The 24,711-nt window shown below is 27.6% G+C and overlaps 1 protein-coding gene across 4 annotated transcripts in view; it reads right to left on the bottom strand.

The window, feature by feature from the left end:
• Window positions 1-24,711, bottom strand: part of LOC107447991 (CD151 antigen) — a 175,429-nt gene that overhangs the window by 30,119 nt on the left and 120,599 nt on the right. For 3 of the 4 annotated variants that reach the window (XM_071187513.2, XM_043051760.2, XM_043051764.1), the window contains one exon: window positions 11,277-11,330. The gene's annotated coding sequence lies outside the window, so the exon portion shown is untranslated. Of the gene's footprint in view, window positions 1-11,276; window positions 11,331-11,425; window positions 11,592-24,711 lie in introns of those variants that run through there. The other variant, XM_071187512.1, reaches the window with a different exon arrangement.

The following is a 24,711-nucleotide window of genomic DNA, read 5'->3' as shown; positions in this document are numbered from 1 at the left end:
AAATAAGATTAAAAGTAATCCAATTTCTCAACTTAGTTTCCATAAAATTAAGTTTCATAAATTTATGACTTCAAAGAAACGTTGAACTTAGAAAAAAATGTCATTTTGAAGTTTTTCTCAACTTTAATAATTTTATTATATCTTAGTTCAGAAAAAATTAATGATTTATTAAATTTTGCAACTCTCTTTGTCTAAGATGTTAGACTTTTATGATTCGAAAAAAATAATTTTATTTTAAACTTGAACGGATCACCAACATTCGAGATGAACTAGTAAATTGTTTCTCAAAAAATTAATATTTTAGCACAGAGAAGAAAATATGGATAGTTATTTTTGTATGTATGGCAATCTCTTTTTTTTTCATGCATAAAATATAAGGAGTTTCTTTCGCCTTTTCTTTATTTTTTACCAGAAATTTTTAGGAATAAATTAGAATTTTTAATTTTCCAGAACTTTATTTAGACATATAGGCCTTGTAGATATTCCTTAGTATAAAAAAAATCTCACTTTGTTAAAAACCAAATTATTAAACAATTAATATTATTCATTTTAACAATTTAAAAAAATATTAAAATATATTAAAATTATTATTTAAAAGTTATTAACATATTTTTTTTTCTATTTGAATATAGAAAAAAAGCAATATTTTAATATATTAAAAAAAGCAATATTTTATATTAGAAAAGAAGCAATCTTTATAACTAAGGAAGTAAAGCCAAATTCTGTTTCAGGTAGTTAAAACTTCGATTACTTAATTTTTTCGTTTCGAAAAAGTCAAGGAAAAATGCTACTAAAAAGTTCCAATTAGATCTTTATTGTTTGGAAAATATAGAACGACGAACGAAAACGTGCAATTGCTAAACGTCAGTTATTACACATTTTTAAAGGATTTTTTTCTCATCCTTAACAGATGGAGCTTATAGTGTAGTTTATGATCGATAATAATTAAGATCGATATAATTATTATTATCGATTTATGATCGATAATAATTAATCGATAATAATTAAGTCTAAATAAATAAATATTTTATGATTATAGTTAATTTTTATCATCCTTGTAGTGATTGGATTGAAAAGAACAAGAGCCAGAATCGGCTATGCCGCGCCAAACCTAAACAACATTATTTATTTAAAGAAGTTAAATCAAATAAGCTATAATTTTAATTTGACGCCGAAAAGACTAAAAAGTTCAAATCATTACAAAGGCACCTCCAGTTGGTGTGACTCTTGTTTTGTTGAAGAAGGTCTATTCCCCTATGGTAGATGCATTTTTATGCTGATTTTTTTTCAATGTATGATGAAACGCGCATTTTTTTTTTAAAAAAATAATTTTTAAAATGTTATTATTTTATGAATATTTAAAATGCTGTCTAAATCTGAAGAAAAAAATGCAAATTTTGCACGAAGATTCGTTCTTTAAAACCTTATATTTTATAATTTTTAGATTAATCTATTAAACTAGGGAAAAGTGATACTTTTACATCGATCAATTATTCCAGAAAAGAATGAATTTGGGTCAGAATTTGTGTTTCTTCATTAAATCTGAATATAATTTCCCACATATGTTCATAAAAACAATTTTTATTTAACTTTTTGGTTAGATCGAAAACCAAAAAAGGAAAAGATTCTCCGATCATTTTCACCATAGTGGAAAAAAATAATGCTTACTTAATAAGGAATATGGATTAATAAATTACGTAAAAATAAAATTTTCATTTTTTAGAAAGTATTTAATCTATTTATATCAAATAATAAAGAAAAATGCTTTCAATTTTATTAAAACTTATATTATTTATAAATCCTCTAAAAGTAAGAAGATTTTTGAAAGATTGACTTTTAATTAATTAGCTGACCAATTTCATTTTTTTTTTATATAAACTTCAAATTTAAACTTACAAATAAGGTAGATGGGAACAAGTAAAGTAATTTAGAAAACAACAAAAGTTATATGAATTATGTTAAGGTCATCCTTAGTCTTAATTATACAACCTATTTAGTGCGGGTTTAAATATTTATATAATTTTATTTTATCTTGTTTCATGATGTAAATAGACAAGCGATTCAAATCAAACAAAAATTAGTAAAATGTACAAGGCGAATGGAAAAACTAATCACCCTGAAAAACCATTGAACCTTCACGTACTAGGACTCTTAATCTTAATGATTCAAGGGGATGACCTCTAATACGCTAAATTATTAGTGCAGACGATATTTTAAGTTAGGAAATCAGACATAAAAACATACTTTCTCTGAATAAATATTTTTTTCAGCGGATTTCCAACCCTCAAAATAGGCAGAAATAAATTGAGCTAGGAGCGCAGAGAATTTTTGAAGCAAATCGAAACATTTTTGAAAACAATTATAAAATTAGTTTATCCAAAGATAATTCCATGCAAAAAAATAATTTAATAATTATTTTTTATTCTTTTATTAAATAAAAGTAGAAAAACTTTGATACAAATTTCGACAAATATATTGTAGACAAATTTCTAAACCATTTTAAAGAATGTAATTTTATAAGGCAAAATACAAAGTTTGAACAAAATCAGATGAATAGTTTCTGAGAAATCTAATTTTAAGGAAGTTGTATAGTTACAATTCCATTTTTCAAAAACTTCTTGACAGATTTCGTGCTAATATTATATTTTACCAGGCAAAATTAAGTTCTTAAAAATGATGTGAAAATTTTTATACCTTTAGGGTTCAAAATTTTTTTGACTATACATAATAAAGAAATAAAATATTAAAAAATAATTAATAAAAGTTATTTTTGCACGGAATTATTTTTGGATTAATGAATTTTATGATTGTGAGCAGAAATTTTCAGATTTGTTAAAAAACTTCCGATCTAATATACGCAAAAAGTAAAATTAGCATTAAAGGGTCCAAAGTTTGGACAGCTCTCCTGACTAAGATATTGAGACCATATTTCTTTGATAGATTTTGCTTACCCCTCCCCTTCTATTTTGAAGGTCAAAAATCCAAAGCCGTTAAAAAAAAAGTGCATGTTTTTCAAATTTTCTCAGAATTTTTATATTTTATATAATTTTATTTTTCTTGGCTCATTGCACTTTAACCGCTTTTAAACCAAATTCCTTACGAATTTAAGTTCACAAAAATCAGTACTGCATTGATGCTTAATTTTAAATTTGTTTTAAAAATATATATTGTTCATTATATATTGTAAAAATAATAGAAAAATTACAAAAGAAAATTCCCATCAAAAATTTTCTATTTGAAAAACATGGAAAATTCGTAAAATTTACGGTTATAATAGTGATCAAGAAGCTATCAAAATTAAAAGTTCTGCGAGATTCTAAGAAATTTTTTTTAATTGTATGTGCTAAAATATACGCTGAATACAAATAATTAAAATCATAAATAAAGAAACTTAACACTTTTCATCTTGACCATTTTAAAGTTACAAAATTATTTAAAAGAATAAAATTGTTCACAGTGACTTTATCGAGAAAATAATTTTTGTTCGTTTATGGTTCTTTGAGCTGTTCTCGAAAAAGAATTATTTGCCCTGGTGAGTTAACTTCTTTGCTTCGAGGAAGGGTGATACTCTGAGGTGCACTATTGCTGGAGCCAGTGACGTAGTTTTAATGTATGTTCGAGTGGGGTTACATATATATATATATATATATATATATATATATATATATATATATATATATATATATATATATATATATATATATATATATATATATATATATATATATATATATATATATATATATATATATATATATATATATATATATATATATATATATATATATATATATATATATATATATATATAACCCCCAAAAAGCTTCAATTAATCTTTTTATGTTATCCTAATTAATTATTCTAATCGAAATACTTTCTCACACTTTTAAAAGCCACATCCTGTTCTTAAATCTATTTTTGGCTCAAGTATGCATTTAATTAAAAGCAGGACATTTTCCCCTTAGCTCTCTGTGGGAAATGCTCGATCTATTTCATAAACCAATAGCAATTACTAAGATTTCCCTCTTTCCCTAAATTGAAACATTTTACGAATTTTACTTTGCAAGATTTTTCCTAACATATAACCAAGGAGCGCTACTTTTCGTGTTCACTTTTACTCTCTCATGACTGCTCTGACTAATAATTAATAAATAAATTTTGTACCCTCCTTCCCAGCCCTATACCTGTTTTAATCCTTCCACTCGGCAACGACGTTATATATATATATATATATAATCTCGAATATAAAATTATACAGTTTATACAAACAAGAATCAGAAACTATTAAGATAAAGAATTTGAGGAATCATCAATAAAGTTCCCTGTGAGATATCGATAATGCTTCGAAAACTCTTCCAAAAGAACAAAAGAAATCGTCAGTTCATCAATCGATAAAAGCTTTTTTTTTTATTAAATATTGGCATTTGTATTGTTTTTAGAATTTATAGGGGTGTTTGTTTTGTTTAGGTTTTTATACTGCTATTGATATCATATACTCTTAATTACGAATATTTACAATTCAATAGTATTTGGTTAGATTTTATATTGGTTCAGTGATATCCCATGTAGAATTATCATATATATTTATACAATTTATGTGGTGTTCAATCAATTTTGTGGCAGTTTTAAAAGTAGTCATTTTTAGATAAATCGGTATTTTATAAATCAGTTTTGCCGCAGGTCATGTTGAAGCACGGTAGTTACTGACTAAAATCCTTAATGACCCATCATTAGCAGATTAAATTAGCAGCAACCTAATTGAACAAGGTACACGGCCTCAAGTAATGTGTTGATAATAAGTGCTAACATCTTGAAAAACTGAAAAACTATACAACACAAGCTTGGCGATTAGGCGCCAAAACCGATGACCTGACTGGTAATAAAAGAGCTGAAAGCGTAAGACGAAATGCTTCTCAGATTCCATGAAACAAGTTCTAGGTCATTGGAATGATTGCAGTTTTAACTAGATTTTTTTCCCCAAGGTCGCCGGCAAATGTGGACACAATTTTTTTTTTATTTAATCACTTTTTCTCACCATCGGACGACATTTGAAGAAAAACCATTTTTTCTTCTAAAGAATTTAAAATAAAAGATGTATTTTACCAACCGTTATTTTTCCCTTCCAGCAAAATGCGGTTCGATTGAGGAAATAACAAAACGATAGATGTGAAAGGTTGAGGAACTAGGCGAATTTATATGTGTGCCATGTTACTGTACTTTTTTTTTTCTTGCTTGAAACTAATCTTTAAATTCGTGGATAACGGGATGTTATTGTTTTTATGGTACATTAGGAAGCTACAAAGCTCTCGAAGTTCTTCAATAACATTCATTTAAATACGCGAACCTTGCTTGCATATTATCATAAAGCTGTTTGCAAATATTTTATATACTTAAGAGTTATACAGCGAGGCAATGTATTTTGCATTAAATGCTATAGTTAATGTTTTTATTAACTCGTTTTAATGCATACTGTGTCCAACTATGTTAAAGGCTAATTTTTTTTTCCTTGTCACTTTTATATGTTTCACATTATTCGTAAAAAATTAAGACTGGGAAGAAAAAAAACATTTTTTTCTTACTTACACAATCTAGAAACTGATAAAATTTTTAAAGCACTGAGTAATAAAACTTGCTGTTTAAATTTGATGTTTGAACATGTTTCAACATGAATATTTAAAAATTCTTTGCCCTCTGAAACCTCCTAAAAATCTAATGAATAAAAATTATCAGGTGCGCAAGATGGTATTCTTTTTTGCACACGAACTATTTTATCTGTCTTCAATCGAATTTATCTCTGCTGACACTTATAGGATAAGTTGGTCTATAAAAGATGTTCTTTTTATCTCACGATAAAGCATATTAAACTTAAAAAAATTCAGCAATATTAATTTCGAAAAAAATGCGAAATACATTTAATCACGACACTTAATTACTGTTTTGCATATTCAGTGTCGTGAAATGAACTGATAAGTCATTACAATATTTCTTGCCTGGAAACTTTTTGTTCTTATTTTATCAAGTGAAGAAAAAATTTTGGAACGCTATGGAAAACATGAAAAAACTTCAAATCTGTGATGAGCTCAAAGAAAAAACTTTTATGATAACTGCATTTGCCACTTTATTTGCTGAATTAAAATTAGTTTGTAAATACTTAAAATAAATTTAACATTATTCTGAAAATTCAGACATTCTCAAATCAGACAGTAAAAAAAAAAAGACTACATTTATCAATCTAACACATAGTTCTAAAAAGCTTACATATGCATTTTTTAGAACGTATCTATCAGCCCCCCAAAAGGGACTGAGACAAATGAAATAAGTTAGTTCACGGAAGATGCTTTCTTTACCTCATCATTGCCACATAGTTTAATAATTTTTAGAAAATTTTTCGATAATTGTGTATAAATTTGGAGATAAGTATCAAAATATCAAGTGTCAACACTTAAAAGAAAATAGCGAATTTTCAAATTAAAGTTAGATTTGAGCTAATTAAATGTGCGTAGAAAATTTTTAAACCTATTAGCTTCAGTTTTTTTTTTATTTTCTTTAAAATTCTAGCAAAAGAGAGCTAATGGGATTGATTTTCTATTTTATTCGACAAAGTAAAGGACGCGTAAATATAGATCCGATTCGTAAGCTTTAATTTGACATTTTGTGAAGAGTGTCATTATGTAATACGTGAGCATTAAAAATATGTGAATGCTCTCTTAATATTTTTATTTGTTACACGCATTATTCAAAAAAAACTAATGAATTATTGGTTTTTAAAATTCACAAAAATATAATAAAATTGGAATTAATTGCATTTGATGCATTTAAGGAAGAAATAGTGGATTATGTCATATCTCGTATTCACCTGAAGGTAAAACCTGTTGGCTGTTGCTTGATGCTTTTTTTCGTTTTCGTAAAAAAACTAATTTCTCAGTAGCTTACTTCTTTAAGTATTACGTTTATTTCGCATTGTGTGTGCGTGGGAATGAATAATACGTTTCGTTTTTTAAAATTTAAATCGCAATCTTTTAAAGTGTAGTCATAAAAAATGTGGAAAAATAGAATTCACTATAGCAAGAAGAAAAATTCTTTTCATAGAAATTGTGTCATGGAAAATCACTAAAATTATAATGAAAAAACTTTAATTATAAATAATTTCTTTTTGTTTCCATTTCTATAGCATAAATGATATTTAGTTTATGTAGCGTTATTTTGCTAGCAAATATTGGGGTTGATATATCAAGTTGATTAAGCATATAGAGCCTTTTTTAAAATAAAGACATTATTTTGGTTAATATAAATATCAAATTCTAAAAACAAAATTGATGAGGATAATTCTGGAAAATAGGTTACATCTTGTTATAAAATGTCTTATAAAGATCTTAACTAATCACTAAGGATAATAGGGATATAATTAGTATTTAAAAAAGTATTTATTTACTATTTCATAAATAGAGTACATATGTAATTACAGCAAACATATACAACAGAGGAGTGATAAAAATTTAAAAAAAAGTATTATTACTCCTAATTTTGCTTTAACTATTTAAGAGATTTAGAATTTTTCCAAAATTATAATATTTGAATGTAGTCGATTATGACTTACTAGACGTTTTTGGTATCATTGATAAAAAAATCCTAATATAATTTCAAAGTTATCTTCTTGTTTGTATACTTAATTTACAAATTAAAATACTGGTCGATGGAGATGAATATAACCCTCAAAATGATGGAGCCGATGTGAGGTCCCATGAAAGTGCTGGCAATTTTATAGAAATTAAATTGGACTCATTTTGAAAGAAATACAAACTATTTATATTAAAATACATACTATAAATATTGAAATAAAAAATAATTATATTGCGAATACTCTTTTGCGAGAAAATTTTTTTTTTGTTCGTTTATAACTTAAGTAATTCTGCTAAGGTTGATTCAAAAAACATTTGTGTGTATTTCGAGGCATTAAAACTTGTGATATGTTTAATGTGCCTTAAATTATAAGCTACCGACGTCAGAGAACTAATATGAGACAACTTTTGCAACTGATGAGATACGAGTATAAGATAAATATGAAAGTGACTTTAAACTTTTTAAATGTTCATTTTAGGCTTTCAAGATATTTATCCACTAAAATATAGACAAAATAAAAATATATTATACCCATTGTTTTTATTTTTGTAATTATCTACATTATGGCCCATATCAAACAGATAAAAATATAATAATGCAAGTTTAGAGTTGTGTATCATATTGGCGCTGTTCTATTAAAAAAAAAAATCATTAAAAAAAGAGTAACAAAGATGCCTTTAAAAGGGAAGTAAATCCTAAATTGCATTGCCTTGAAGTCACATTCAAAGAAAGTTTTTTTTTTTTTCAGTTTTCCAGGCTGGGAGCTTACTTTTTTTGTGTTTTTTGATTTACATGGATTCGATAACAGATGTCAAAATAGTTTAGATGCTAATTTAGTGTATATAAACCTTATAAAAATACAGTTTTTATAATACATATATACATATACATAGATACATATACATATATACATATACATATATACATATACATATATACATATACATATATACATATACATATATACATATACATATATACATATACATATATACATATACATATATACATATACATATATACATATACATATATACATATACATATACATATATACATATACATATACATATATACATATATACATATACACATATACATATATACATATACATATATACATATACATATATACATATACATATATACATATACATATATACATATACATATATACATATACATATACATATATACATATACATATATACATATACATATATACATATACATATACATATATACATATACATATATACATATACATATATACATATACATATATACATATACACATATACATATACACATATACATATATACATATACATATATACATATACATATATACATATACATATATACATATACATATATACATATACATATACATATATACATATACACATATACATATATACATATACATATATACATATACATATATACATATACATATATACATATACATATATACATATACATATATACATATACATATATACATATACATATATACATATACATATATACATATACACATATATATATATATATATATATTTTTTTTTTTTTTTTTTTTTTAATGGCTGTCACTGAACTTTCACGTTCTTCGCCTAGGAAGATGCCAGAAGTGTTACTCATTTAACGTTACCCAGTGGGCACCTGTGAACCTAAATCACGGAGGCGAGAAATATTACCCACGCCACACTGCCACAGATACCCGTTTTATAGGGTGGGCCACATTCACACATCATACAATAGAGAACAACACACAGAGAGAAACATCCATGCCCTGAGTGGATTCGAACCCGCACCCACTGGCTTCACAGGCAGGCAAGTTGACCACTCGGTCACCTGGCCGACAGTTTTTATAATATAGTAAATAATGCTAATATTTTTTTACCCTAAAGTATAACATAATTGTCTAGAGAATGCAAAATTATGCACTTGGATACATATTATTTGTAGATGGATACAATTTTACAGTTAAAAATAATGTATTCAAGACTTTTTTGAAACAACTTTTACTTCCTACTCTCGTCGGGGCTAATCTGTTGAGTACATTCATCATTTTTTTTTAAGACATTCAACATATTTTTTTTTCTATCTGAGCATATGGAGCTTTTTTTAAATCTGCTTTATTCAAGTAAATTGATGATTAGCAGACGAGGTACTAAACCTTACAGAAATATCTTTTTCAAAAGAAACATCATGAAAGATTCGGATTGTTCAATAGCGATGTGGTACTGAGGGAAGTTGAGCTCGGGAACAGATGGTATTTAATTTGACGAACTGCTAAATGTCAATACTTATATTACAATACTTCCAAACGATTTTTAGAGCCCAAACTTCGCTTACACCGCAACCATTACATATAATGCTTGTAGAAAGGCAGAGAGAGATTTCTCTAGTGCACAATAAATCGGCACCAATATCTATAAAGCTCAGTACTCTATATACAAATTCAAAACTTTAATATTGTTCTTTGACACTATTTTGGGATTACAAATTATGCACATTTCTATTATTCTCTATACACATTCCAAAATTTAACATTATTTGAAATACCCACCAAAGGGAAAAAAATATATTTCAACTAGACATCATATTAAATGTAGAGTTTATTTCTACATGAACCAGAAACGGCTATTGTACGCCAAACATAAACGGCATTTCGTACTTAAAAATAAAATGATGTTGTAGGAAACGTATGTGCGTATGCTTTTTATATGTATAAATGTATTCAGAGAGAGATAATATACACATACATTAATGCGATTCTTTTAAACATGACAATCTTATTTTTTTAGGAAATGAAGAAGCATGACATTTGTGATGTATATGATTAACAGATTTTATCTAAGTTATTTTTGACTTTAATATAAAGATTTTTATCTTTTTACGCAGTTTTGTAAAAAGTTTTGTTTCATGACTTGCAATAAAAAATGATAGAAAAACTGACTAATTTTAAATTATTGAATTAAATTATTAAATAAACATAATCCCTAACGAGGTAAAAATGTTAAACATTGAAAATTATGTAATAATTTAGCATTTTCTTTGTTATGACAGTATATTCTGATAAGCACTAAATTAAGCACATATAAAAACAAAATAGTAGTTTAGTACATGCTTAAAAGTTATAAATAAAAAAATATTTGCTACTACATTCAGAAATCGAGTTTTAGCAATTTTGGATTGTAAAGTATGCTTCCCAGACTTTTATTTTGCAACCCAGTAAAAGCGGACAAGATGTTAAAAGTTTATTTCTGTATAGAGGATAATTTTTTTTTAACAGAATGGGAGACTTAACAGGTTTCAAATCTTAAGGAGTTTACATTATCTCTATTATTTTCCTATGACAGTGATAAATTGAAAAGCTTATCAGGTTTGAGGAAAATATTTGTATCCTCAGGTAAAATAGATAAAATATTTGTATCCTCAGGTGGAGGTTTTCTATGATCTACATAAGAGGCAGATAAAGATAATCAATACAGATGGAATCCTCTCCATCCTCCAAAGGATGAAACAGGAGTCGATCGAAACTCGAATGGGATGCTCCGCTCCAGCGCCGCCATTTGAAATTTGCAAAATTCGGAAAACAATTTTTAAAAAGTTTGGGGAAAGGATAAAGAAATCAAATAACTACTTACCAATCAGAGGATGTAATCCACAAGTAAACAATTCAGGAATATCCAACACAATTCCTAATTCAATTAAAAAAAGGAAAACATTAACCACCTTATATCAGAAAACTTTAAAAAAAATGCATTAAAAGTTAAATGAACATAATGAAATTAACTCAAATCTTTCTAGAAATAGCAGTTTAAGATGTTTTCTTATTCCCAAAGATGCTTTAGTAAGAGAAAGCAGCTTTCAATTGTCTGACCACGCGATTGACTAGAAAAGATTTTCCGTTCCGAGCGGGAAGAAATTTTCCAATCCCGAAACCTTGGCCGGATGACGATAGATGGCGCGCGTAAAAATACCTGCAGATGCGGGCCTACCGAGCTGTGATTTAGAAGTTTCAGATTGAAAACCGCGTTTTCCGAAGGTGGAAATTCCAACCACTCATCTCAACTTTAAGTTCAATCAAACGATGAATCTTGCTAACAATTGTTTTTCGATGCTTCGATAAAGAAGAATGTCAAGATCTAATTGCAGCTGTTTTTTGAAATGCGCTGATAAATGTCAAGTTTGGCTTTTGATGTGAGAGGAAAATTATTATGGCCTTAATTGATCATGACAACCAAATAAAAATTAAGTGAAAAGTAATTGATAAACTATACTATTATAAATAAGTTTCAAACCCCTCTTGTCAATTTTCATATATCTGCAAATGTGAAATAATTGATGCAATGAGTCTCATTAAATATCGATTTTTTTTTTCGGTCTAGATTGCTAAATGTTGAATTTAAAAATGGCAGGAATATCTCCCAGAAATTTCAACGGGCATACGTTGGAGTTTCTTTCTTTATCATTGTTTGTACGCAGTCAAGTTAAATGTTAAAAAGCGCATCTTACTGAAGTAAAACAAAATTGGTATTTTTTATGCAACAATTGAACAAAATATATATGGGTGATTTTTTTTAAACATGACAATTCGGACCAAAAAATTTCTTCAACTTTGAAGTCTTCAAAATAATCTAAAATTTTTTTTTTGTATACTTCTTTAGTTGCATTTATTAATATGTTACAGACAGCAGTGCAGTTTATTGACATTTACTCGTGAAAAAAAAAATAGAAATGCCCGGAAAATGACATATTAGCTTAGAAGTTTAAAAAAAACAGTCATTTTAAGTTAATAGTAAGTTCAATGTCCTGGAATTCAAAAGCCAGGATAATGACAACTTCGCCATTTTATAGCATATAACTTTAATTTAATATTTTGGCCTAAGACGTTTACATTCTGCAGAAAACAACAGGATTTCTTAAAATAACTCAGATAAATCTATGTAGTTTATGTTATTAATGATTTCAAGAAGCCAGGAAAGTGACAACACAAAAACCTACTCATCTTGAAAAATTTTTCGAAATAGATTTTGAACCAGAAAATTGGTTCTTTATTCATGCAACGAGACATGTTCATATAGGAGGGTATCTAATCTATCTATTAACATAAGATATTGATTGCTGGCTCTATCTATTTTGGTTATAAGCCATTAAATAAAAGTAGCCAGGAAAATGACAGATTTTCTTGGGATAAAGAAATTATTGACAGAAAATTTTTTTTAAACGAAGTTTTCGTAAATAGCACCCTCTGCGTATATTCTAGAAATGATTACACCGGTTGAGATAAAAAGAATTAGATATTGAAAAATTTATTGAAAGTTTTGAAGCTAGTTATTTTTGGAAACATTGTTTGGGACATGCTAGGAAAATGACATTTTGAAGTTCAATTAAATTTTTTAACGATACAAAACAGCCAATGATAGTGCAAAGTCATTTTAAAATGCTAACAACAATGCAATTTATTAATTTTTTTTTTAAAAAGTTATTTTAGTATTATAGCATTAGATCTTGTAGCAAGGGACAGTGAATTGTTACATTTCGTGAGAATTAACAATATATATATATATATATATATATATATATATATATATATATATATATAACGTTTCTCCTATTTCTCAAGCATTTAAAGACGTAGCAAAATATAAAATTTAACGTTTGTTTTAAAACTATTTTAAATAACTGAATATAAAAGTTCCTATAAGCATGTGGTGATGTTGAGTACTCACAAAATTTTCAAAATATTTGCTTCCTATATTGTTAATTACAACCACTCCAAATATTGTGGTGGCCTTAAGCTCAGTGTTGGCAGAAAATATATGTTTGGGGAAATCATTGAAGGAATCCCAGAAAAATCATATGAGAGAACGAATAAGAGAAAAATCCCTTTCAAGATACTCAAAAGCTCTTTAAGTGCAAATTCAAATATAAATTTTGAATAATTTCCAGTTACAGTTCAAATTCAGCCATCAACTCCTACGCCTCTGAGGCGCCATCAACAGTCACAACTCTAAAAATTAAAAATCTTTATATTTTAATAATTAGTAACCACATTATTTTAAGAATTTTAAAAGTTATATAAAAATATAGTATTATGCATTTAACTTATTTAGCTCTTAAATAAGTTCTAACAGCATTTTAAAGTATTCTGAGTGCAAAGGTTACAATATGATTTTAAAAAATGCTACTAAAATGCAAATTTTTGTAATAACAATTGAAATTCATTACTCAAACGATTGAATTTTTATACGAATTAAATTTACTCTCTAAATTTAAATTTTTTTAACGCAAAGATTAAAGTTTCTGATTGAGATGAAAAACTTCAATTTTAAGCAACACTTTACAGTCAACATAGCACTTAGTTTGCCAGGTTAAATAAAACTTTGCTACTGATTCAAGATAAAAATTGATTTTTAATAACTTTAAACTTATAATTGCTTATAAGTATTAGACAAAATAATTATAACTAATGATATTAGACAAAATAATTATAACTAATAATATTAGACAAAATAATTATAACTAATAATATTAGACAAAATAATTATAACTAATAATATTAGACAAAATAATTATAACTAATAATATTAGACAAAATAATTATAACTAATAATATTAGACAAAATAACTATAACTTATAATATTAGACAAAATAATTATAACTAATAATATTAGACAAAATAATTATAACTAATAATATTAGACAAAATAATTATAACTAATGATATTAGACAAAATAATTATAACTAATGATATTAGACAAAATAATTATAACTTATAATATTAGACTAAATAAATTTTATATTTCATTTTTTCATCTAGAAAGCTACTTGTAAAAAGAAATTCAACGCGATTATCGGAGGAAATTTCAGGTAGCTTCCTTTTTAACGCAAAAAATTCTAAGAATATTTGTCCCTCCCCTCTGTCTGGTATAAAGAGAACGATATAACGTTATCAGATCATTCACACTTACAGCACATATATTTCAACAAAATAAGGTTGATGCAATTTTTTTTTAAAGAAAAAATCTAGCTCTTAAAGACATGCACGAAAAACTGCGTGAGCGCAATGTATGACATAAGCGACGTTTGTTAGATGCAAATCTAGATTTGCTTCAGCAGGAAACTTGTTTCATGAATCGTAACAAGTGATTTATTACAATCAATCAACATTTCCCAAAATTTACTTTTTAGCTTTTAAAAAGTTAATTTGAACGAAATACATGTATAATCCATTTTAAGTAAAATTTACAGATTCATGAATATATAAATGATAAGTCATTCGTACGTTTGTTAGTATTAATCAGTCAAATAGTTACCTCAGAAGAAGAAAAAAAAACTATTGCATTTGTAAATAGTTTGTTGATTACAGGAAACTAAATTTGAAACAACTTATACCCAAAGCCTCAAAATTCTATTAAATAATAGCTTAAAAAAATTTGAAGCATAATGATGATTACAATTTTCGTCTAAATTCAATTTTTACTAGTAATTGTTTCCTTGTGGAATTTACCACATTAGAACATTTTGTTTTTAAAATCTCAAAACGTTAAAACCTTGAAACTCTTACGCATAGAGCTCTAACTTATTTAAGAATCAGTAAAAATTTTATATTTGCTTTTAGAACGTGAGAATTCTCATGAGTTATTTCCAACACTAGACGTTTATAAATTACACGATTGCAAATAAGAATTTAATTTGCGCAACTTTGCCGAGTTGAATTAAAACACCTATTTACGAGATATATGCACTAAATATTTGTAGACTATCTTGAAGTGACAGAGATCTATGATTATCTTAAAAACTATCTTTAAAAAATTGTAATTTTGATGCAAAAAAAAAATAAATAATAATATTGTGAATTTAGTTGATTTTGATATTGACTATAATTTGCTAACATTATTAAAAAAATGTTCTGCCTTTATTTTGTTTGCAAGCTTCTAAATCATTTAATGAATTTTTCTTTAAAAATAATATTTGAAATCTTAGGGTTTTAGTCGTCATATAAACTGGAAAAAGATTATTTTTTAATATTTAATTTTATTTTGTTTTATGTGGTGACTAACAAATAAAAAAAAAATTCTTTTTCAATAAAAATTTTGGCTTATTTTTTAATGTAACCTTTAACCCTAGATAAACTTTAATCAGTATGATTATGTAGCTAATCATTTGACGCTTAGACTACAGGTAAAAATGTTGCCTTTTTTTACATTTTTTTAATGTCAATTAGCGTAGAAATTCACAGATGCGCATTCAATTGCAATTCATTCCCAAGCGTCAAGCAGTACCGTTGCTAGATTATGCTAAACACTGAGCAAAGCATATATTGTAGGATCATTTTAATCTTCTCAGATGATTCTCTCATTCACCGTTTTTTGACTAAATTATTTTTTTCTATTAAATGATTTTCTAATTTATAAAATTGCTTTTTTTTAAATGAATTACCACTCACGGAAACCATAAAGTAGAAATAATAAATTTTTTGTTTAAGTGTCAAACTTACTGAAAATGTTTTTAACAATTTCGGTACTTTTCGGTCAGCCGAGAGTAAGCAAATTAAACTATTTTTTATTTATTTGTTAGTCCATTAGTCCATTTTAAATAAATAAATTATTGAATTTACTTGGCCCGGACAACCGAAAAATACCACATTTTATTTTATAATTCCTTGTTTTTAAAAACTATGAATAGTTTTCTGATGAGGGGTGGGGGCTTTGAAATATGAAGACAACTAAATTCTAGAGGAATGCTTAGTTCATTATCCTTATGCTTCAAATTGAATACTTAAATTTCTATGCTAAAATGGCTAATTTAGCCCAATGCGTGTTCCAGGAGTTCTCTTGTCTTCTGGGCTGAGTTAAAGATTACAAAGCTGTAGAGTTGAACATTGATAGTCATGAACTCAGAATTTGGTCGGCTGATTAATGTTAGTTATAAAATAAAACAAAATAAAACGCTGAAAATAGCTCAGGAGGTAGAGCGATCGCCTACTAGTGAAGTGACCAGCCGTTCGAATCCTAGCACTGGCTGGTTGATATGAATTCTGCTCCCGGCTTGCACCAGCAGCAGTGCTGACGTAAAATATTCTCAGTGGTAGACGGATCATGGGGTAGAAGCACTTTCCGTTGACCACATTCCGTTCTAGGGATCTTAGTACGTTTTCGTGGTTTACCTAAACTCAATCCATGTAAAGCAAATGCTGGTGAGTTCCATGAAAAAGTCCTCCACGAAGGCTAGTTTTCCCTAATGCTTTATTCAGGAATTCCCCATTAGGGTTGAGTCCAAAATTGCATACCTACGGAATTTAACATTGATAGTCGTAAACTGGGTTGGTTATGCAATGCCGTTTATAAAAGGAAATTTTAAAAAAATAAAAGGCTAAAATGAGTTCTAATAAAAATAAATTTATATTGTAACTGGTCTGGGTCCCTCCTAGAAATATGAGGTCCTGGGAAAATGGTCAGTTTGCCCAACTCTTATGACGGCTATGACGTTAAGTGTTCGATACCTAATAGAAATGGGAACCAACTTTAAAAGTTTAAGTTACATAACTTTCAAAATGAATAAGGAGTGCCATGAAATAAAAATGAGAGAAGTTAAATATTCTCAATGAACGTGAGTAACAATACAAGAAAAGTAAGCACGGTCTAACCTTATAGAGATGATCCTCTGACCTGTTCTTACGTTTTTCTTATTGCTTGTTCACACCTATTTGTCACGCGAAAATTATATATGTACTCAGTCTTATTCGCATTTCTGGGTATTGGCAGATATACCATATCTTTCATCGATAGATAATTTCTGCAAGATTAATGCGGTAACTTCACTTTGTTGCTTTAACTACCATCAATTGATCTTAAAGGTGATTGCAGTTTACGAATGTAAAAGATCATGTGACCGAAAGTAAGTAATATTAATGTTTTTAGAATTTATTTATAACCATAGTCACTTTTGAATGAAATATGAAGAAAATAATGGAACAGTTCTAATAAAAACATTATTTATAACTGTTTTTCTTCTCTCTTTTGAATTTGCATTTCGAGTGATAAGTTTTTAAATATTTTGAGAAAAGTACAAAATTTAAATTGACCAGAATAAAACCAAAATTTTCTACATAACATTAATTTCTTCAAACAATCTGTGATGAACGTTATTAAAATTTAATTACCATTAAGTAGTAATTCAACCAGTTCCAGGTGAATCATTTTCTTTTTTAAATACTTCAGTTAAACCAGATTCATTTGTATCAGATTTTTGATCGCATTCATGAGTTCTCTTTTTCCCTTCAATTTTCGATTTTCATGATTTTTCTTACGAATTTTTATTTAAAAAAATTAACCTAAGTCAAAATTCTTGATGGTCCCATCGAAACATTTTAATGGTTTATGTTGGTTCCAGTGCGATTCATGATGGTCCAACATCATTTGATGGTCACCATCACCCAACATTTTCCATTATGCGTTCATGGTTTTTTATATACCAACAAACTTCCATCATTCCATGATGGAAAATGTTACTTTAACACTATTATGGTTAACCATCAAGAGATGTTTGATTCTCATTGACCAACAATCCATGATGATCCGTGATGGTCCATGATGGTTCCAACTATACATTTCCCTGATGGTTAAGTAATAATTATTGTTGGTTCAGCATATACCATCGAAACAGTTTTTTTTTTTATGTTGGCAAATCAAAAATCAGTCCGAATTCCCACATTGGGGTGATGGTGGTTCATGATTCCTCCATTATTTGATTTCTAAGAAACTATTATGGAAATTTCTGATGGTTCAACTTAAATAAACCATGAAAACATGTTGCTATACTTATGTCGGACCATCATAAATCAGTTCGAATTCCTACATAAGGGTAATGGTTACTTATGTTGATTATCATCAAAAATATAATGGTTCATGATGGAATTTTTAATGGTTAAGGTCAAAAATATGTTGGTCCATCAATGGAAAACCATCAAAAATTTTGACTTGGGAAATCAGCATGCCTTTTCAAGTTTGATCTAGAAAACAGCAGCTTTTGCATATGAACTACTCAATTGAAATATTAAGTTGTTTAGAAAGTAATTTCGTTTTTCCCCCATCAAAGAACTGAATTTTATTTTGTCACAGCCAACTTCATACTTAATCCTCATTGTATCGTTCAATTTGACAACAGATATATCAAGGTTTGATTATCACTTGGATCAGGTTCTAGCAAAATATATATATATATATATATATATATATATATATATATATATATATATATATATATATATATATATATATATATATATATATATATATATATATATATATATATATATATATATATATATATATATATATATATATATATATATATATATATATATATATATATATATATTTTAAGGCCAACATAAAAAATAGCACAGAATACAAAAAATTTAGAAGCTTGTGAAAAAGTCATATTTCTGAATCACTTCAAATATTCTAGTTTTCATGGATGAAACCAGTTTCTGACTAAGTTCGAGGCCTGTTTTTTACCATTCATCTTTTGTAGTAAATTACAACTCTACTTATGATGTTAAATGCCTCCCATTTGCATAAACTCATCGTGTTAAGTCCCACCTTAAGTGTTCGGTTGGGTTGAGATCTAGAGACTCGGTTGGCTTGAAACCAATTTTTTGTGCTGTTGCTTGAATGAATAGTTGCGTTTTCTTACTGGTATATCCAATTCTATTCTGCAAAAAAATTCTTCATTTGGTAAAAGATGACTTATTGGGACATTTTGGTAAACGCCCGAATTCATTTTCCCCAAAACGAACGCAATTGAACCAGCACCATTGTAAGCAAAACGTCCCCTGGTTCAGGAACATTCCAGAGTCTTCGCCTACTGGGTGTTTGGAGAATATTTCATTTTCTTTTCTGCTTATAGTACTTCCATTCATCTAAACTCCATTTTTCTATCAGAAAAAATTATTTGTATTCATTAATTTCCCCAAATCATAACTTGCTGGTTGAAGTTTAACGCTCTATTTTGTGCCACTGCAGCAACCCAGCTTTAGCCAATTTTGCTGTGCTAGTGAATCCTCAAGACCTTCGAATTGTGTTACAGGCATCACTTTTTAACAAATATTTAAACATGTCATTTGACTGTGTTTCCTGGTTGAGTATATTCCAGCAGATGCAAGTCTGCAAACCCTTCTTTTTTTTAGGTCTACAACCGGTATTTTTTTATCATAGTCTTTTAAATTGTTGACCACAATCTTTTATCTTTCTATCATTATCGCTAAGGCACATGGCTACTCATTCCTATAGTTAACAAAGCACTAATCTATCCACTTTCATGATCAGTTGACTTCCTACCCTTCGCCATCTTTACAAAGAGCCCCTAAACTTCGAAGAAATGCAGGACAAATTTGTAAATGGAAGTGTTTTTACAATCTTCATAGTTGCCGTAATACTTAAGCTAGTGTATGTCTATATTTAAAAATTACTGGTGGCCTTAAAGTTATTACTCAAGCAGGAATAGTAATTTTGTGCCTGCCACTTTCCCATTAAATACAAATCCTATTTGTTGCGTTGTTTCTTAACAGTTTACTAAGAATTAATAATAAAAAGGAGTTTAATAGTATTGTCAATAGATTTTAATGTGCAATATATCAATAGATTTTAATGTGCCTTTTTGGGCAAACGTGGTGTAAGTAACCACTGTCAATACTTTACGTACTTAATGATGTTGTAGTTGTGCGATTTCAACCTTTCAACTTTGAGCACATTTCAGGGAAACTCTATCAAAATGGGATGTATTTTACAGGGCATCGATTGATATATATATATATATATATATATATATATATATATATATATATATATATATATATATATATATATATATATATATATATATATATATATATATATCAATCGATGCCCTGTAAAATACATCCCATTTTGATAGAGTTTCCCTGAAATGTGCTCAAAGTTGAAAGGTTGAAATCGCACAACTACAACATCATTAAGTACGTAAAGTATTGACAGTGGTTACTTACACCACGTTTGCCCAAAAAGGCACATTAAAATCTATTGGCATTTCATAATTACATAATCGAGCATATGTGTTTCAGTAAGTTCAAATGTCATTCTTCTTCAACCGGTAGTTAATCAATAGGTTTGAACGTGTCAATTGGCTACACAGTCGAAAATATGTTAATTAGTAAGTTCAAACGTCATTCAACTAATGCTTGCCAATTACTTTAAAACTATTCAGCCTGATACAAATTCTTTAACTTGAGAAAGTTTTATAATTATACATTTACTAACTGTCCATAATATAATAATTAATATAATTATTTTTTAAAAGATATCGACTTATTATTAACTAAAGAATTATATTATAAATCTTTATCCTACATAAAAGAAATAGCAGCTGTCTATGTTTTTAGACAATGAGAACTACAGAAGCTTTATTAACAAAAATACTAAGGTCATATACCCATGATGTAACAAAATGATTGTTGCCAACTTACTATTGACAGTTGAAAGTCAATAGGTTTAAAATTTTCTTCGAGTTCTATATCACTTTCATCAACTTTTCACTTCAATTGTCTTATATGATAAAAAGATTTAAAGCCTAAAAATTAAGTATGCAAAATTAGACAAATGTGAATATTGCGTGCAAATTTTGGATTAAATTTGTTTCAAGAACTCTCCCAAATTTTCCACTTCAGGAATGAACCTGATTTGAGATTACGTTTAATGACTCAAAAACTGAATACAGCATTGCAGAAATCAATGCAAAAGCTCAATATATCATGATGGAATAAAATCAAACTCAACTTGAAACAATATATTACCAAAAACAAGCGAACGCAACTAGGAAATCAACTAGAAACACTGATCAATTCCCCGATTAGATTTTCAACATCAGGATTATTTTAATTGTGAAAATTTGTTTCGCTAATTTTTAATATAAGTATTTATTACACACCATTTTAGTTTTATTTTCTAATATGTTTTTTATTTTCTATAAATTTGAATCTACGCCTTTCTTCTAAAAATTTATCCCTGAATTTGTTTTTATTTTGTTTCGTTTCTCTCCTCTTTAAAAATTTTTATATCGGAGAAAAATTCCTTTAAAACCATTTAACCATCCATAAAATACGTGTCTATTGAATTTGCGCAGTTTTATTGTTTGGCTTATTATTTTTTTTAAAATCTTTTTTATCACTTAGTATATTCACTAAATTCAACAGACATTTGCTATTTCAGCTTTTATCATCGTTATAAACTCTCTCATATTTAAAGCTAATAATTCAAAATTAACTGAATTAAATAATTCAAAGTTAATGAAATTAAGTAATTTAGAGAAAAATTTCATGAAGTAAAAAGATAATTATCTATTGAAACCGAATAATTTAATAAACAAAAATCTTACGCCTTTATTTTTACCTTCCTTTAGATTAAAAAGAAGAAAAAAAATTATTTATTATTTTAAGCTAATAATAAAAATCATTGAAAACAAGATGATAGTTTTGTTGAAACTTGACACATTAGTGTGTATAAATTGTCTACAAAATCAAATAAAACGAACCTTCACAAAACATCTTTAGAGAGTAGCCATGACAAGTGTCAAGATAGCAAACAAAAATCTCGTTTTAAAACGTGGAGCACTTCCGCTGTTAAACAAAGAACTCTTGAAACTTGATGTAAGTTTACACAGCGTCAGATAAGCAGTCCCTCAAAAGTTTCATTATGTGACTTTTCTTTTCTATGCAGAAACGAATGGCTCAATTTGAAAATTCAACAAATTAATGACTAGTAAATAAAATACTAAAATCTATTATTTGTAAAGGTAAAGAAAACAGGAAACTTTTTATGACGTAAATTGGTCCTATTATAAACGAAAACTCAAAAGTCTGGTTAACCCTACAAAGTTTACCAAAGCAGATCAAATTTTATTTTAACGTTTTATAAAAGTTTAATTGTTAAAATTTAAATGTTAATTTTTTAGAAAATTTTCAATGGTACATTTTTGCATCATTCGTGACTCCTAGTTTCCAGTTTGCTTAATGTTAATCGTCGTTCTGAGTTGTTTACTATTAGTATAATTTCTATTCTATCCTTTGAATATTCGTATCTATTCTATTCGTATCGTACGCATTTCAATAAGGGAAAGATATACATTAATTTCAAAATTGTTTTATGCGTTTTTTTTTCTGCAATGTTTTTGTTTTCAAGATCTTGTTAAAACTCGGATTAAGTTTCTGATTACAAAAGGGGAATTATTATAGGAAATGTTCAGACGAAATTGGGATAGAAAAAAAAACTATATTATACACTACAAACATTAAATTTGTATATCAAAAATAAGTTCTTGACAGTTTTGTTTCCAGAATTTCTCCTCAAAATTTATCTGCATAATTTTATTTTTACTAAAATGTTCCGATTTTTCTTTTTTACACTTTTTTTTCCCACTGTTTAAAATAACCGACATAAACGTTTCAGTTAATATATAAAATGCATGGAAAAAATTATAATTCTGAAACTAAAAAGAATGAATTTTTCCCTTTATTAATTTAAGGAAAAATAGTTTTTGCCTTAAGATTTTAAGTTTTTTCACAATTTTAACGTACCTTTTTTTGCAATTTAAGCAGAGCTGCATTTTATAAGAGCTGCAGATTTTCAAGAGCTGCATTTTATAATACAATCTGTTTTCTTTTTTTCATAGTTTAATGAATGAAGGAAAAAATTTTGAACTAATGAAAACGGAAAGTTCTGTTTTATATTCAAACAAAAAGTACTTTAATGTAACTTCAGTCTTTGAAATGTAATTTTTACATACATTCCAAAAATATTATTATATAAAATTATATTTTTACGTGAGGTCCCATGTCACGTCAAAATTGTCTGCATGAAACGGGCTCTTTAGTAGATTTTAATGATGTTTTTCGAACCCCTTTCGCCAAGGAATAATAATAAACCAGTTTGAGCGCTTAAAACTCGAAGCGAAACCTTAAAATTAAATTCGATATATCTTGCAAAAAAAGAACTACCTGGATTTGAAAACGGAAAAATAGCTTACATATTTCTTGAAAACTATAAAACTTCAACAACAAAAAATTCACCGATTTGTATTGATTTTTCCACTTAGAGGAAAATAAATACTATTTAAACTTTTCCGTAAAAATATTTCCGTATGAAATGGGCTCCCTTAGTATAGTTTAAAGAGGTTTTTCAGATCCATGTCACCATGAAATAATAATAATAAACCAGTTTAAGTGCTTTTAAGTTGAAGAAAAGCTTTAATTTTAAATTCTATATTATAGCTTGCAAAAAAGAATCATCTGGATTTTAAAACGGAAAAATAGCTTAAATACTTGGAGAAAAAAGCTATTAAATTTCTAAAGCAACCGCAGATTTGCCGCGAACAGTTTTGCGATAGTTTGATGTGTAATAGTTTTATGAGCCCAAGTAATTTAACGTTGTTGGAGTAACTTTTGAAATAATAAAAATATTAAATAATTGTTTTTCATTTTCATCAAACTATGGTTTTTCTTCCTATTGAAGTTTTGCATCATTTGCATGACTAGCATAAGGAGGGTAAGCTAAAGATGGACAAAAACTAACCTAACTCTCATAACTGTTTCAAATTTCCAACAGCTATAAAACAGCTTATCAGATAAAAAGTGTTAATTTATGTAACAATGACAGTGCCTTTGAAAAAGAGCCGAGCTCTTTCTTAGCTAACTGGATTAGAGTTTCAGAATTTTAATTCCCGATGCAAGTTGAGAGTGATTATCAACCAAAGCTTTGACAGACAGCGTGTCTAGTAGCTTACAAGATCAGTATCTTAGTGATGTCTACTTTCATTGATCAGCTTCTGTTGGTGATTAAAGAAATGTTCTTAGTACAATATATCTATGTCAGTGTCAGACAAGTAATAAAAACCCGTTCAATTGAAGGTCACTGAAACAGAGAGTGTTGTGCTTGACCGGTGATTGACTTATGAAGAGGGATGCTTGGTCTAAATTAGTTCAACTGTTCATTGGAAAGGTAACACCCTACATAAAACACAATCACAATAGCTTCTATAT

This window comes from Parasteatoda tepidariorum, chromosome 11 (assembly GCF_982258835.1).
Source record: "Parasteatoda tepidariorum strain Cologne lab strain chromosome 11, Ptep-v5.0, whole genome shotgun sequence".
NCBI classification, from domain to species: domain Eukaryota; kingdom Metazoa; phylum Arthropoda; class Arachnida; order Araneae; family Theridiidae; genus Parasteatoda; species Parasteatoda tepidariorum.
This window is presented reverse-complemented; position numbering and strand designations above follow the sequence as displayed.